Source organism: Sceloporus occidentalis, unplaced genomic scaffold (assembly GCF_023333645.1).
Source record: "Sceloporus occidentalis isolate IW3139 unplaced genomic scaffold, rSceOcc1.0.p SCAF_4, whole genome shotgun sequence".
Taxonomy (NCBI): domain Eukaryota; kingdom Metazoa; phylum Chordata; class Lepidosauria; order Squamata; family Phrynosomatidae; genus Sceloporus; species Sceloporus occidentalis.
The window spans coordinates 16,206,945-16,224,945 of NW_028316984.1; the positions used below are offsets into that span (position 1 = coordinate 16,206,945).

Here is an 18,001-nt window from a genome sequence, read left to right on the forward strand (position 1 = left end):
AAATGTTTCACAAAACTACAGTTCCCAGAATTCCCTAGCATTGAGCCAGAACAGTTAAAGGGATCTCATACTAGAGTATTTCTTTAGCATAGTTTAGACCTATGATACACATCTATTTTATTTTGTTTCTATGGTATACTTATATGACAGCCAGATTACATATAATATATAATCACATTACATATAACTTTAGACACTTAGATATACAAATATGCTGTATATTTTATGTGAAAGAAACAACATTTTCTGCACAGAAAATAATGATAATAAATGCTGTTTTCTGTGCACAAAAAGCAAATGTGGATTTTGTGTTGAATGGATCCCCAACTACAGAATTTTCTGTACAGAAACACTGAAAGGCCATTCTTACTGAATTGCATTCTCAAATGTCTATAATTATGAAGCTAGTATTTGGGGTATCCAGGGATTTCTCACTTTAAACATTTCTTTTTACTCACCTGTACTTTTGCAGAAAGTGTCAGCACAATTTGCAAGGGGAGAAAAACAGGAGGAAGAGAATCCCTGTGAACTGATTTGGCAATAGCACTCACAAAAGAGGGATGTGAGGAACTGGGCTTGGAAATGCTACTTCCGAAGGCTGCAACTCCTAGCATCCCCCAGACAGCATATCAATGGGTTATTCTAGGAGTTACCATTCAAAAAGTAACCTTTTCAAAGGAAAAGTGGGTGTTCGTTGCTTCTGGAAAATAGTTTATTCATCTATCCAATGGCCCTAGAGAAACGTCCTTCCCAGATGCAACCTAAGTATATTCTTGTTTCCCTCCAGAATATTTCTTCTGGAAATTCCTAACTTTGATGAACTAGTTGATCTGCTTAGTATGGGAAAAGTCTTCACAAGCAAAGCAAAGGGGGAATGATACCCTGGTTTCCTTGGTAACACAGCCACAACCTCTCTCTATGAAATCACAAAAGGGCTTGTCTGTAAATGTCTGCACAGCTGAAGCTTTCAGCCCTCAGCCTTGACCTGCAACTGGAGGTTTATGGTGTGAAAAGAAGATCTCCGTTGTCAATTTCTTCCATAACAGACTGATTTTGCTGCCAATTCTCTTCCTAAAGGCAAGTAAAACTTCAGAATGTGTAAAGAATATGTAAAGTGAAGGGAATATGTTTTCCTCACAATCCACCTCTTATATCTTTCTCCCCTGCTCATCCTGTCCTAATTTTATTGTGTTAGAGCTAGAACACACATTACATTTTCACCCACACCATTTGTCAGCCACTGCCTCATCCTCACCATTTGTCTGCATGAAACCTGGCCTTTGTGGATCCATGCCCTACATCCTTCACATTCTTGGTGGAGACAGCATCATATTAGGAGAGGGAAAGTACTTATTAAACTATCCTCTATCAATGATTAAAGGAGAAACCATCCAAAAGGAAAAGAGGGTCATTGCCTTGGGGAGCCCTGGTGGCACAGTGGTTAAATGCCAGTACTGCAGCCATTCACAGCCACAAGGTTGTGAGTTCCAGGGACTCCAAGGGCCACTCAGCCTTGCATCCTTTCGTAAGTTGCTAAAATGAGTACCAACTTGTTGGGGCAATTAGCTTACACACTAAAACCACTTAGGGTTCACTGATAAGTGGTATCAAAACATACTTGCTATTGCTATTACTATTGCCTGGCTACCTGGGTGGAGTAACAGCTGGCAAGTAATAATACTAAGCCAAATAAACGAAACAAAAGAAATAATTTGCCCAAGTTCAAAATCACTGGTGAGGCTTCCTTTGCAAAGCAAAGAAGACACTTGTCTTGTTCCTTGAGCAGAAGCCTAGGATCTCCAGAAAGAGGGCGGGTGGAAAATTTAGGACAGGGTGGACAAAAGTGACTCTCTACACATTGTTAGTCTGCTGGCTACAGGGAGCATACAACTCTCTTGTTGCAACAGCTCCATTGGCTGTCAGTCCGTTTCTGGGCACAATTCAAAGTGCTGGTTTTGACCTATAAAGCCCTATACGGCTTGGGCCCAGACTGTTTGAAGGACTGAATCTCCCTGTATGAGCCCTGAGAATATTGAGGTCATCAGGAGAGGCCCTTCTCTTTATCCCACTACCCTCTCAGGCATGTTTGGTGGGAACAAGAGAGAGGGCCTTCTCAGTGGCTGCTCCCAAGCTTTGGAACTCCCTCCCGAAAGAGGCCAGGATGGCTCCAACCCTGCTGTCCTTCTGGAGGCAGGTAAAGACGTTTTTAGGACGCCAGGCCTTCTCATGACATGGATACTGCTTTGTTTTTGCTTTAAAGAGGTTTAAATTTAAAATTTTAATAATGTAATGTTTTTAGTTGTTTGAATTGTTTAACTGTTTTTGAACTTTATATTTTTAATGTTTTATATTGATTTAACTTGGAGTGTTTTAGATTTGTAAGCCGCCTTGAGTCCCTGTACTGGGAGGAAGGCAGGATATAAATAAACAGAACAACAACAACAACCGCTACTGCTACTACTACTACTACTCTCATAAACCTTACCCAGCATAACTGAAGGGATATGTATTTCAATGACATGCCAATGGAGGGTCACCATTGATAGCTTCAATTGTAAACAATTATAAAACTCCCCAGATCCCCAAGGAAGGCCCCATGAAGCCCCAAGAAAGGACACTCAGGGGCAAAACAAATGGCCTCAAAAGTCCAGCTCTACGCCGTCAATCCAGACAGAAGCTGCACGGGTGATTACATGCTGGCCAGCTCCTGTTTAGGTTGGGGGCATGGCATTTCCACCCCAAATAGTAGCAGATTTTTCCCGCTCTTATTTGGGGCAGAGGCTGGCCAGATTGGGGCCATGGTGTGTGATTGCCGTGGCACATACCCGGCTCTATCAGAATGGTGTCACACGCCCCTTTGGGCCAATCTGTTTCAACCCTAAATTCTTGATAGTCTCTTTTCTTGTTAAATGCTTAGGAATATACATAATCTGAGTGAAAGCTCTAAGTCATGTATACTCATCAATGCACTGAGATAACCTAGGTTTTGTACCCAATACAGTGGTAAAGTGGTGAACTATAATTAGAGAGATGGGGCATAAAGTGTCAGCTTAGCCATAAATCTCACCAGTTTAGCATGGACAAATCTGGCCACCATCGCTCAGTTATATGTACGTTATAGGGTTAGTATTAGAGTGAAAACGATGAGAGATGGACAAAATCATGAGCTTCCTGGGGCACAGCTGTGACAAAATATCACCAGTAAACAAACACATAATGTTTCTATAACTCATTTTCTCTTAGAAATGCACAAGTATGCAGAGGAAACCGGATTAATCTTTCTTTCAAGATGCATACTACTGATCTGAATGTTTTGCCCCATGCACTATGAAGTGTCCAAGTAATCAGGCCTAAACTATCAGAAACTTTGCTACTTCTTTGCAGGAAAATTATTTTCCCTTGGCTACTTTTCTGCTTTTGCTCCCCCTTTTTTCAAAAAATAGCAACAAAAACTATGTTTTTTGATATCACTGTTTTTCCAAACTGAAAATATGCTTCTGACATCTTTATAAATGTGTTGAGATACCAGAGTAGACCAGAATCACGTGTGAGGAATACAGAATTGTGTGTTGTGCAGTCCTTGGTTGCTGTGCAACAAGGAACATATCCCAATCACAGTGGAAAATAAAACAAAATAATAATAATAATAATAATAATAATAATATAATAATAAGCTTTAGAAGAGTCAATGTGAATGCTTCAAAAGGGATTTAAAAAGAAACTTACATAAATATTCAAAAATTAGAAACCATATACACAACTGAAGGAGTGAAATCTTAGCCTTGAAGAAATAATAGGATGTTACTCCATAATGACATAAATACACAAAGATGTAGAGCAAGTTATCTCTGTGGGAAGGTAGGAGCATCTTAATCAAACATGGATCAGCGCATTCAATGCATCATAATCCCCAGCTGCCTTAAGAAGAATTTTCATTCTCCAGCAGCTGCTTATTTTGGTTAAAGAGAAACTCAAATGTAATTATAATTGTGATAGCCTTAGATGGGAAAAAAGCTCATTCTGGACTAAAAATAGCTACTACCACTAAGTTCAGCTGTCACTCAACTCAGCTTGAAGTATGATCACATGCCTCTTCCTCTGAGGACACACAGATCATCAAAATAAAGTTGCATATATGATGAGTGTATGGCTTGTGCCAGGATGTGATGTTTTAAATAGCTGGTCTAAAAACCTCCACATTTTTTGGAACTGACATCAATGCTAGCCCCTCAAAAGTAATTAATTCCTGAGTGGAGACATACTAGTGCCCACCCCTCATAAGCAAAATCTTCAGGAGGATCTGAAGAGGGAAAAATGAAATCTGAGAGGTATCTAAAGGAGATGCATAGGCAGCTCTTGCAGTAGAAGGTTGGGGGGGGGGGCATCCCAAGGATCTGTATTATGAATACTGCTTTTTTTATATTTAAAACTGCCAAAAAGACACATAAATGGGTCTGGGAGCAAATTAAGTCTGTATTCTGCCAAGAAGCAAAAAAGATACCAAGGCTATCATTCTTTGGACACATCATGAAACCACATAACTCACTGGAAAAGATGACAATGCTGGGAAAGGAAAACAGGAAAAAGAAAGACTGCATACCAGATGGATTGATTTCATCAAGAAACCCACAGCCCTAAATTTCTAAGACCTGAACAGGACTGTTGATGACTAGTGCGCATAGAAGACTTCCGTTCGCACACACATTAAGGCAAAAGACTTAGCTTCACATAGACATTATTGATGGGATGTGAGCTAGCAATTACTTACTAGGAAAGGGAGCATGAGTTCACAAAGGACAGCTCCAATGAAAACTACAACCTGGCTGTGAAAAAACCAAATTCCCTTTTAGGAGTCATTAGGAAAGGCCTCAGAACCAGAACTGTCAAGATCAAAATGCCTTCATACAAATGTAAGGTGCAACTACACTTAGAATATTTTGTACCATTCTGATTGCCATATCCCAAAAGAGAGACAGTACAGCTGAAAAAAGTGCAAAACTGACCAACAAAGTAATGACGGGACTAGGACAGCTTCCTTGTGAAAAACATGTCGTTTCAGTTTAGAGAAATGGCTGTAAAGATAGACTGGGGAGATAATCCTTTGCTAATTTTCTTCCTGAAGGAAGCAATGAGTGATTTTAGCAATTTTCTTTTCATTGTAAGAGTCTTTAAAAACTGCACAGTTTTCAAAAACTATTTGCCATTTGGAACTAATTCTACCCAAAATTCACATATGGCTGTTTTCTGCAGAAAATAGCATTTACTGCATAGGTAACAGCATTTTCTGCACAGAAAATAGTATTTATGTGAAATAATAATATTTCCCATGCAGAATATGCTACCTCCTGTGCAAAACAACAAAGTATGAATTTTGTATTCCAAACTACAAAGATTCTTGTCAGTCCAGAATTCTTCTTGTCTGGGTGTCCTGACAACAGAGAAACATGTTTTTCAACTATTTTTTTAACTAATTTTGAATATTCTTCCCATAATTATGATAGACATTTATAAAATTATACATGATGTGAAGAAAATGGATAGCTTTTGGTATAATCCAACAGGACTCTCACTAGGCTCATACGCTGGCCTTCCTTTGATCTGTAGAAGCTCCTTAGTATGTGAACAGCATCTCTCCACCACAACCTTGTTGTTGAGGGTGTCTTCAAGTTGTTTCAAACTTATGGCTACCCTAAGGCAAAGCTATCACTTTGGTCAGAGGGGGTTTGCCTTTGTGTGACTTACCCAAGATGACCCATGGAGTCAACCCATGGAGTTTCACTGGTAGAACTGGGATTCAAACTGAGGCCACTATACCATGCTGGCTCCCACAACTCCCTTTTTTCCAACTATACTCAAAGTATGGATAAAGGGGGAACACAAATTTCAAACTTTATCAAAATGGTATTCTACCATCTATAGTTCAATTTGTCAGTGGAAAATTTGAATAAAGGGTAAAGGTTTTTTGTGGCTCTTTTGGGCTATGTGGCCATGTTCTAGAAGAGTTTCTTCCTGACGTTTCGCCCACATCTGTGGCTGGCATCTTCAGATGCCAGCCACAGATGGGGGCGAAACGTCAGGAAGAAACTCTTCTAGAACATGGCCATATAGCCCAAAAAAGCCACAAAAAACTATGGATGCCAGCCATGAAAGCCTTCAACTTCACAAAGGGTAAATGCTTTGTAAAGGCTGTTAGAGTAGACACACCAAAATCATATTTGTTGACCACATTTCTTAACCATTTATTGTATAACAAAGAAAAAAATCCTTTATTACAGTGTTTAAAAGTACAATTTCTTTTGTTATTAAGGCAACCATTTTAGTAGGGAAGAAAGGGGAAATGTTTTTGTTTTGCTTTAGTTGTCTTAAAAGTCTGCATTACCATCATCTGATTCCTAGAGTAACAGTAGGGAAAAAAATCAAGCAAACTTCAATTGACAGCATCTTGAAAACATGTTGAAAACAGTCACAAACTGATTGAATGATGCTGTTGTGAAGTATCTTCTGCCTCCATTCTCAAGCAGATATGGTGTATTTTAATTTCCATCTCCTCTAGGAATCTTATAATTTCAATTATCTGAATGATATATGCTCTGGTTGTGCATGTATTAAACTGTATCCTGTTTCAGGGAGAGTAGTCTCACAGTGCAAACAAAGTAAGAGTCATTCTTACCCACCCTTGGCAATCATGGATTTGAAGTGTCCACAATCAAGGATTTCAAGGGTACACAAAAAACCTATGGTGTTTCCACTTTAATGATTCATGCCGTATGTTATGCAATTTAATTTAATTTTTACAAACAAAACAAAGCTGTTATATTTGTACAGGTGCAGGAACGATGCTAGGACTACAAAAAGGAGAACTTATCTATTATTAGTACATTAAAGAACATTGTGTACACCAAAGCAAGATGACAATCATTAAGGATACAATTGACTTTGCCTCCACTGTCTGGGAAACATGAACGCTAATTACATCTACAATACATACAAGCAGCTGTGCAACAAAATGTTACTGTGGGTTTCTTCTTTCCAGGGTTTCAGATACTTTCACATCCTTTCCAAATTATTTGTATTTTCTCTCCTACCTTTTGGTATTTTTTCTGATGATAGAGTGGACACTTATGCCCAATCCCAGGTACACTTAAGTCTTGGATTCCTCCACAAATGTCTTCCTGGCAGCTGTCACATTGATCCCTGGATATTTTTATAATAGCTTCTCAATGCAATCTAGGAAATTATCTGTCCCAGCAATGAGATTATTTTATATCTTCTCTCTGTTGACATAAAATGGGTGGTCCAGGACTAAGGGAGAGGTGTCTCTCTACAATGTTTCCAAGCAATTCAATTCCTAGAAAACAGTTTTTCATCTCAGCATAGTAAATGAAACACAGCACATTCACTTGCTTTCAGGATAGGCAGTTAAAAGTGAATTAATCTCCAGTTGAAAACTGACAGTAGACTTGAGAATGTCCTGAGGATTTCAGGTAAATCACCAAAATCTACAGTGATTCAGATCTACTGCAGAAGGGTTTGCTGTTTAGAGGCTCCACTAGAATTCTGCAGACAGCCAAGACAGCACTCAAAGGCCAAAAGGCACAACACAGGTTGGCAAAGGCTCCACAAACATTGTGCAGGAATTCCCCTTCTCTCCTGCTCCAAAAGACAAATTGTTCCATACATCTGTAAGAGTAATTTACAAACAAATATATTTCCATACCAACTGAGAATGTGCTGCATGCTGAAAAGGTTTTACAGCATAAAGCAGAATAAAGCAGAAGGCACTGGGACATGATCTCCACCAAATGAGTGAGTTAGTAAAATGTAAGACCTACCATGTCTGCATGGTATCATACTGTACTAGTGTAAAAGACAGTGCTACCAAAAAGAACTCTTAACATTCATCATTGCACTCCTATTACATATCACAGTAGCTGAAAGCTCTGTCTTCCTTCCCACTTTCACAATATACTGGGCAAACAAGCTCCACCTTTGATAGCATGAAGATTGATGACTTTCTGTGCAGGATGATATATCTAGTTCTAATCTTTTTAAATCAAACGTGTGGGTGAGCTGTGAACGTTACACCACAGCCATAACTTTTGTAGTATGCACTAGGCCAAGATAATGAAATAGTTCTCATGGGAGAAGAAGCTTAAGGAACTCTAGTGGGCAGTTCCACAACCTGTGATTCTTTTAAAATAGTAAAGCCATTGCAGTGAAAACAAGGACATTTTAATGACTGATTTTGCTTCAGAAGATATTTTTCATGCTTGAAAAATTTCTGAAAAATAGTATTGTAAGCAGATATTGACGTACGCATTACTTGAAAGATTTTTTTGTCAAGTATTCTTTTCCCATAGAAAAGGATCCAGTGTGCCAAGATGCATTCACTTGTTACCAAGTATTTTTGTTGTTCTTCCCAGTTTAACTTTAATAAATCTAACTTCATGCAATTGCTTTTATAGGCACAAAATGTTAATTTCTTTTTACGATCACATCCAATGACTTATTATTGTAAGTGGAACATTAGCTGAAAGTTTGTAGTTTACTGCACACTACCTCTCTATCCTAGAAACATTAACTATGTTAGAGAAAATTCAATACAAATTAAAGTACATCCCGACCCTATTTAACTGAGCAGAACAGCTGAGCAGGTCTTCTCACAAAAGACTGGATTAGCCAGGCCAAAATGACAAGAATGTACTTGTCTGATGAATGCACTTGGACAATACATATTGAATGCTATTGTTGTCATTTAGGTCAAAAATAAAGAGAAAACTGTGTGTGGGAAGGGGGGATATGCACACATATTGGATATAGGATATGTATCTTGGCAGAAATACATGTGAAAAGAACTAAAGCCTTTTAAAATGAGGGGGAGAGAGAGAGAGAGAAAGAGAATGCTTGTGTACTATGGTGAGGGTGCTGGGGACCATCCTGTGGCCCACAACCTACATTTTGCTCATCCTGCCCTAGATTATAGGGTTCAAATGTATTTACTTCAGGAGAAATCTGCACTTAGTACAGAAAACTTAGTTTGCATGAAGAAGGCCTAAGATCAGTTCCTGGCATCTGCAGGTAAAAGGTAAAGGTAAAGTATTGCCTGTTGACAAGGTTGGCAAGTCATGTCTGACCATAGGGGGTAGTCCTCATCTCCATTACTTAGCTGAAGAGCCAGCATGATCAGAGACTACTCTGTGATCAGGTGGCCGGCATGATTGCACAGAATGCTGTTTATCTTCCCACCGAAGTGGTACCTTTTTATCTATAATGTGCCCTTTTACCCAAGGCATCTGTTCCGGACCCCCTTCCCACGTAAGGCAAATTCTGTGTAAGATCAAGCCCCATTGTGGCGTGTGGCCCATTCACCATATTAGGGCTCAGCGTACAAGTGATCTTAAGCCCGCATATGGTGTAGGCATGCTGTACTTGCATTTACATGCTTTCAAACCACTAGGTTAGCAGAAGCTGTGACTTGTGATGGGAGTTCACCCCATAATAGGGTCCCGGCCTTGAATTGGCAACCTGCCGATCTTGCAATCAACAGAGTCAGCATCTCTGAATAAAGCTGGGAAAAACTCCAGTCTGAGATCATGGACAGCTGCTGCCGCTCTGGGTAGACAATACTGAGTTTAATAGACCAATGACTTGAATTGGTATCACATCTATGTATGAGTCACAGAGACCCTGAATAAGAATCCAGTTTCCCTTTGTAGGTGATACTGACAGTGACACACAGCATTTTTACCAAATAACATAACATCTAGCATATTAGATGCTGGTTTTTTTAAAATATTTTAATTGTTATTAGTAGTATTATGGAGCTTTAAATTGTTTTAATTTAATTTGAGTTTCAATAACATAAATAGTTTAATTTATCTTTCAATATCACAATTGATTGTTTTTAACGGAACATCTTTTTAAATTTTTGTTGGAAGCCTCCTTCCGTCCCAGCTCTGGGAGAGAGGGACAATATAAGTCGAATAAATAAACCCACAGCTAGGACAAATATATTTATTAATATACAATGCCTTTAAAAGGAAATAGCTCTTGAAGATGAGGGAGTACAACAGTAAGTCAGTTGCTTTTGCATGATATTAAAGGTTCAAAATAAAATACAGCAAAATTTGTACCACTCCGGGGTATCACCCTTGACTTGTGATGCTCCATCCTCTGAATCTATAAAAATCCTTGAAACCCCTATCAGGGTGCCACAGGGTTCTGTCCTGGGCACAGTGCTATTCAACATGTTTTTCAATGACTTGGATGATGGAATAGAGGACATGCTCATCAGGCTTACAGATGGCACTAAATTAGCTAATACTCCAGAGGACAGGCTCAGAATTCAAAATGGCCTTAACAGATTATAGAGCTTGTCCAAAACTAACAAAATAAATTTCAACAGGGAGAATTGTAGAATACTACATTTGGGCAGTAAAAATGAAATGCACAGATATAGGATAGGTGACACCTGGCTTGACAGCAGTACATGCAAAAGGGATCTATGAGTCTTAGTGGACCACAGGTTGAACATGAGTCAGCAATTCAAAGACATAGCCACGCTATCTGGAAAATCAGTATGCAAAGGGATCTTGTAGCACCTTTGAAACTAACTAAAAGAAAGAAGCTGGCACCATGCAGTTTTGTAGACTTGAGCCTACTTCCTCAGATAGATGAGTTGGAGTAGAGAGTCCAGAGCCTTAACCCCTGCACCTAGAAACAGTTCCTTTACCTAAGATACATTGACAATATCTTCATATGCAGAAGACTCAGTCAAGTCATTTCACCAGAGATTCAACAACTTCCATCCCACCATCAATCTTAGCCTGGAATTATCAATGGAACAAGTTCACTTTCTGGACCTCATGGTACAGGTACAAAATGGACATCTAAGCACTACACTATATCATAAAACCACTGGCCACTACATGTACCTATATGCCTCCAGCTTCCATCCTGAACACTACCAGATCCATAATCTACAGCCAAACCCTCCAATAGAATCACATCTGCTCAGTCCCATAAGACAGGGATGTGAAACACATGGAATTACAACATGCATTCCTCAAGCTAATGTAACCACCATAGGAAGGATGGAAGGAATAAGGCAAGACTTGTACCCAGGACTCATCTACAGTGGAATCTTATTATACGCGGGGGATCCGTTCCGGATCCCTCCGCGTATAAAAAAATCTGCCTATGCTCGAGCCCCATTGTTTCCAATGGGGCTCGTGCGCGGCGGCGTGCGAGGCGCAACGGGTGCGCGCGCCCATTCAATTGAATGGGACGCGCCGCCCCTTCCGCCCCCCGCGCGCCGGCGGCTTTGAGCGCCTATGCTCAAAGTCACCTATAAAAAGACTGCGTATGCGGAGGCGCCACTGTATTTCAGAACAGAATGAAGAGAGAAAATGACAGAACTGTATGGTCACATACAGCTCCCAACTGAGACTACTCAGATCTATCATCAAGGAAGTACAACACATTCTGGAGAATAATAGTGCCCTCTCAAGGATTCTTGGTTGCAGGCCTTTACTTGCTTATAGACTGCCTCCAAACCTCAAACAGGTACTTCCCTACAGGGAGACACACAATGCAGATGTGGACATTGGTACAAAGCCTAGCTATAAACAAAGATGCCAACTTTGTCTACACATCTACTCAGGAAACGTCATCACAGGAGCTAGTGAAGTAGAAAGGAAGATTAGAAAAGAAATAGCAGAATTGGAATGATACTGTCAATGTAGCACAGATAGCGGAGCTATTTTTGGGTCCCATATTGGAAGAAAGGCAGGATATGAACTGAAATAAATAAACTGATCTTCTGGTGACTTCCAGTGTAGAACCTTGGACCAAAAGGCAAGATATAAATATTTTAAACAAACAAACAAAAACCAACAGCTGTAATCAGAGAAAATGGAATTATCTGAAAAGATGATTATCTAAAGTGGGCTACCGTCCAATTCATAATTTTCAGTAGTGTTTTAACTGGGAAACTGATTTTCTTTTGACTGACAGGAAATGCAGATTAGGAGGACAGCAAACTTAAAACAAATAGAAAGCAAAACATAGGATTACCTATGATACTGTGAACTAGATAAGATTTTTCCCCCTCCATGTGGCTCACTTCAGAAATCCAGCTTCCTCTGGAACCTGGCCAAGGAAGGCACAATTGAGGGGAAACTTTAGAGCAAAAGATTCCCCAGCTGAAAACACAATGAGAACACAAGAAGAAATCAGGTTGCAGTCATATATTTGGGATTCACCAGCTAGGGAGTCACAATATAAGTCAGACCCTTGCTACAATGGTGTGATGCAAGTGATGCCACCTGTACAAATGATACCCCCAACAGAACAAATTGGATGCATGAGCAGAAAATGATGCAGGTGTCTTTGTTCCTCTGGTGCAGCTCTACAGTGGACCAAAAGAAAGAGATGTGGAACAGAACCTGGTTAGAGTTAGGCTAAATACAGTGAATGTGACTATTACTCAGTTCCATAAAGAACATCTCACACCCAATTCCATGCAGACCATTAGAGAGGTGCCCGCCAAGAGAAGGAGTAGGGGCTAAAATTGTTTCTATGTATTTGCTAACCAACTTGTTCCACGTAGGCTCCTATTCCATAACAACTTCATGATAAGCAGTTATGTAAAAGGTGGCAGCATCACTAGACCAAGAAAGAGGGGAACAATGCCTTCTACCCTGGTGTACATCATGTAAATAAAGGCATAGGAACTCTGCCCGAGCAACTAGTTTGTAAACCCATATATGTCTTTGTACAGTGCACCCGCGCCATATGTGGGTGCACTATACGCGGCTTTCAGCTTACGCTGAAGCTGCACAGCAAAAGAGAGAATGGCGCTTGCACACGTGGCACACGTGTATGGCCACACCGTGAGCATGAGCCCCATTATATGCAATGGAGCTTGAGCATATGCACTTTTTGTCTTACGCGGGGATTCCGGCACGAAACTGTAGTTTCAGGAGCTAGTCACCCTGATGCTATACAGTAAAGACTATACACTTCATAGTGTCTGTTGTTTCATTGCTTGCAAGGAGTCGGTAGAGAGGAATGTCTTTCCCCTACTTTAAATATGATCTGGTTTCAGTTGACCTGAGAATAGGATTCTGAGGGGAGTGCAGAGCACAGAACGTGAAACTGCCATGTCTTTGGGGTGGGAAAATGGACATGATTGGTAAGGTTCACAAGGGGGATGGGTGCTACTGCCATGATATGTGGAGCACACAGCTGGTACTGAATCCTACTGAGCAAAGGAACTGGGGATGGAGGGAGCAATTATGCATGAGTTTCTAGAAGAAAAGGTAGCTCATACCAGTCTTGCCTCTAGGAACAGAAAAATGGTCATTTAAAAATATCCCCCCCCCCCAAAAAAAAATTGTCGTTCCCTGGGTGTCAGGAAATGAAGAAAATCCTAGACAAATGTTGTCCATCACTTCTTCGATCACAGATTGGTTACCTCACACTTTGTCATGAGGCATGCAGTGCCAGTGGCCACATTAAATAGTCACCTGCCTGTCATGAAGAGTTAGAAAAGCACGTGGTCTTTGGTCCACAGCAAGTTTCCAGTTCGGAGGTATGTTGGAGAGGAGCAAAGCACTGTGCAGGACAAAGAACTTGAACAATGTGGCTTTGTAGAGGAAAATTCAGCACTCACCCAGCTTATTTTCTGTAGAGAAATGATTGGGGGCACGATTTGTAATACATCTTCCTGCATAACATAGACACTGTTTAATTAACTATAGTTTGGATAAAACATGCCTCTGTTAAAGTGTTTTGAAATGACTGCAAAGGCTTGGTAAGATGTTTGTTTTCTTCCTCATCTGCAGTTTGCCAAAGTGATACTTTCCTGACATATTCCCTTTAAAAAATATTTTTGAGGCCCTTATTTCATTCTTTCTTAAGTTTTGCTATATAACCCTCCTTGTCTTTGCTAACAAAGAGACCTTTTCTTACTTCAGTCTCATGGCTCAGTCATGGAGCAGAAAGTACTACTTATGTAAACACAAGGTTTGCTTCTACTAAATTCCTCTGGGTCATGTACTCAATGTGCTACAATATAGCAGAACTGAACCAAATTTTCCCCCTTATGCAAAAGGTCAAAAATCACTTGGCATAATGCAGGGACTGAACCAAGTTGTATACCAATCCATCTCTATTTCTTTGCCACATGTGCTCAGTTTTATGTTATGAAAAACAAGACATTATTTGTTTCATTTGCCCCATCAAGACTCTAAAATGTTACTGTTTCTATTCTCTTTTTAACCATAAGTGTGGTTGCTTTTTTCCCCAATGAGTTGAGTCTTCTCATAATGTGACCAAAGTACAACAGTCTCAATTTAAACATTTTGGCTTTCGGGGAAATTTCCGGTTTGATGTGTTCTAGGATCCATTTGTTTGTCTTTTTGGCTGTCCACAGAATCCTCAACACTCTTCTCCAGAACTATATCTCAAATGAATTGATTTTCTTCCTATCCATCTTCTTAAATGTCTGGCTCTCACATCCATATATGGCAACAGGGAATACAATGGCTTGTATGCTTCTAACTTTTATGCTCAGTTTTATATCTTTGCATTTTAAGATCTTTCCTATTTCTTGCATAGCTGTCATTCCCCTTCTGAGTCTTCTTCTGATTTCTTGGGTGCAGTCTCCATTCTGGTCAATGTTTGATCCAAGGTATGAAAATTCTTTTACTATTTCTATTTCCTCATTGTCTGGGTTGAATTTGTGTAGACTCTCTGTGGTCATTATTTTTGTTTTCTTTAATGTTCAACAATAAGCCTGCTTTCGCACTTTCTTCTTTGATCTTCCTTAGTAGGTGTTCTAGGTCTATGATGTTGTCTGCTAGTAGTATGGTGTCATCTGCATATCTTAAACTGTTGCTATTCCTTCCTTCTATTTTCATTCCTCCTTCTGTGTCAAAGCCTGCTTTTTGTGGACTACGTTCTGCTTGTAAGTTGAACAGGATGCAGCCCTGCCTGACTCCTTTGCCAACTGGGAACCATTCTGTTTCTCTGTGTTCTGTTCTGACAATAGCCTCTTGTCCTGTACAGATTTTTCATCAGGACTATCAGCTATACTGGCACTCTCATCTCTTTAAGGATGTTCCATAGCCATTCATGATCTATGCAGTCAAAGGCTTTGTTATAGTCTATAAAACACATGCTGATTGTCTTCTGGAATTCCCTGGTGCACTCCAATGTGTTTTCTAGTGCATTTTCCTTTTCTGAACCCTCTTGAACCGCTATGATTTCTCTCTCCATGGAATCTATGTTTTAAAGAATTTTAAGCATAATTTTGCTTGCAGAGGAGATTAGTGTCCTATAGTTGCTGCAGTCTTTTGTGTCTCTTTTTTGTGGATGAGGATATATATATATTGATTTTTTTCAATCTAGTGGCCATCATTTTGTTTTCCATATCTATTTACATATGTTGGTTGGCACTAGATTTGACTCTGTCAATGTGGATTGCAGCAGTTCAATTGGAATATCATCTGTTTCTGGTAATTTGTTGTTGTTTTTTGCCATTTCTATTATTGCAACTTCCACCTCGCTATTTAGAATTTGGGGTTCATTTTTGTATGGCTCTTCCTTCCATGTGTCTTCTGTGTATTGCATATGCTACCATGATGCAACATTGAGAAGGGAAATCATCTCTACAGTTAGGCACTGATGATAAATTTAAAGAAGCAGAACTAGGTATTTTATTAAAGTCTTTGCTGTTAAATGCATTTGAGGGGCTAAACAAACCAGCGATAAATGCCAGTATTGGGGTGAAGTGGAGGGGCAATGACTGTACGCCAGAAACCCCAACTCCTCCCCAATGTCGGTGTCACACCTCTCACCCAACCAGATGGCATTTCTACGGCACAGTGTTTAGATGCACTGCACCAAAAAATTGGCGAAAAGCCACCGCTGCTGTGGCAAGGGCACCTTTTTTCTGGCACTGAAAGGAGCTGCATTTTGCTGTTCTTTTTAGCATCTGCAAATCGTCAGATTGGGGCTGAAGCATGTGGTTGCTGCAGTCCCAATCTGTCAAGGAAAGGGGCAGCAGGATGCCACCCCAAAGGGGCAGTCTGCTTTGCCCCTAACAGGGAAGTAAGTAGGCATGAGGCTCATTTTGATTTGACATCATGTTTATGTTTGACAAACTCCTCAAAAGAACCAAGGGTCTACTGTCTCTAAGGCACTGTCTGCATGGGCCATATGCTCCAGCGGAGATTCAAACCCTGTTCTCCCAGAATCATAGTCCAGCGCTCAAACCACTACACCATGCTGGCCCTTGGTCAGAGCTCAGCCTCTTTTAAATCCATCTTCAAGCCTCTTCTCAGTGAGTCAGTGGGGAATACCATGGACTCCTAATGAAATCATTTTAATGTGAATTTGTAAGATTACAAATCCACCCTGACTATTCAGTGACACTATGAAAAATGTTTGCTGGCAGGAGGATTCAACATTTTCCATCCATTGTGGACCAAAATTATAACAGTCAGGAGAAAATACATAACAATTACATACTCTCTCCTGACGCTTATAACTTTGATTGATAACAGAATTTGGGAGAGGGGAAGAGCCTTGAGAGTCTCAAAAACAGCACTGGGAGTCTGCCTCAATTCCACAGACTGTGTGTTACCCTTTCCTAACCTTTTTGATCATCATCAAATCCCTGTATGTGTGCAAAAGAATGTACAGTGAGCCCTTGATATCTGATGGGGTTGGTTCCAGGAACATCCCCTTGCCCCCATGCATAACAAAACCCATGGATGCTCAAGTCCCATTAAATATAATGGCATAGTAAAATGGTGTCCCTTATATAAAATGGCAAATTCAAGGTTTGCTTTTGGGAACACACGCACACACACATAATTATTATAATTAAGTGTTTTAATTTATTTTATAACAACAATACAAAAAACAATTAACACATGAATAACAAATAACCTTGGAGATCTACATGTAAACTTGCATGATAGCTATGTTTCATGGGGTATATATATTTTTTAATATTTGTAAACCGTGGATGCTTGAATCCGTGGATAAATAATTCTATGGATATGGAGGGCTGACTGTATGTAAACAGTGGGAATGAGAGAAAGAATACCCAGCACAAGGCAAGTGCTGCAAAAGCCAAAGAATTTAATGTTCGTCATGGGGCTACACCAAATAGTCAAGAGAATCCACAACTAAAACAAGATGCCAGTAATTTCACAGTATAATAACTTGCACTATCATGATGACTCCCACTACTCTGATAACTGTACACTATCAGAGCAGCTCAATATTTCTGATGTACTCAGAAAACACATTTCACAACGCTTAGTATTTACTACCAGAAGGCAGCTGTTGTCTCTCCTCGGAAGCAAAGGCATTACATCTCCGATTTAACATTACCTAAGATTGCTTTTTAGCAAACTGGCACAGAGACGCTACTCTTCTCTGACATCATTAATCACCATGGAAACCTTCTTAGACTGACTTCAGGCCTGAAATAAATGCTGTCAACTCATATAATTTTGAGAGCCATGTAGCAAATACATAATTAATAGATAAATAAAAATTGGGTACCTTACATCCTTTGGCCACCATGCGAGACCAAGAAATAAAGCAAAATAGCAACAGTTAAACCGAGTTTCCAATCTAACCCTACAAACCTAGGATAAATGTGCCTGATTAAACTATACAGATATATCTAAATTATCCCAGACTGAAAATCAGTTCTAACAAAACAAAGCACAGCTTGTGGATGCATTAGTACAACAAAAAATGGGGAACAGAGGGAGGTTTTATTAGATATGCTCTTACTATCAATTTTCATGGCATTATCAGATTACATAAAGGCCAGCTGGGAAAAACAAAGAGGCCTTTCTAATAAAATGCTCATTAATCTTTGCTCTCAGAAAGCACCCATCCTAAATGGAGTGCAACCAGATGTATCATGTCGTTTCACTGCCTATAATACTTCTGCTATACTCACAGAGTCAGC

At 39.8% G+C, this 18,001-nt stretch overlaps 1 protein-coding gene across 16 annotated transcripts in view; it reads right to left on the reverse strand.

The window, feature by feature from the left end:
* PLCB4 (phospholipase C beta 4) overlaps window positions 1-18,001 on the reverse strand; it is a 214,531-nt gene that overhangs the window by 104,304 nt on the left and 92,226 nt on the right. The window contains exon 4 of one of the 16 annotated variants that reach the window (XM_089519287.1): window positions 12,076-12,203. The exons of the other annotated variants lie outside the window; for them this stretch is intronic. The gene's annotated coding sequence lies outside the window, so the exon portion shown is untranslated. The remainder of the gene's footprint in view (window positions 1-12,075; window positions 12,204-18,001) is intronic. 16 annotated transcript variants of the gene reach the window in all.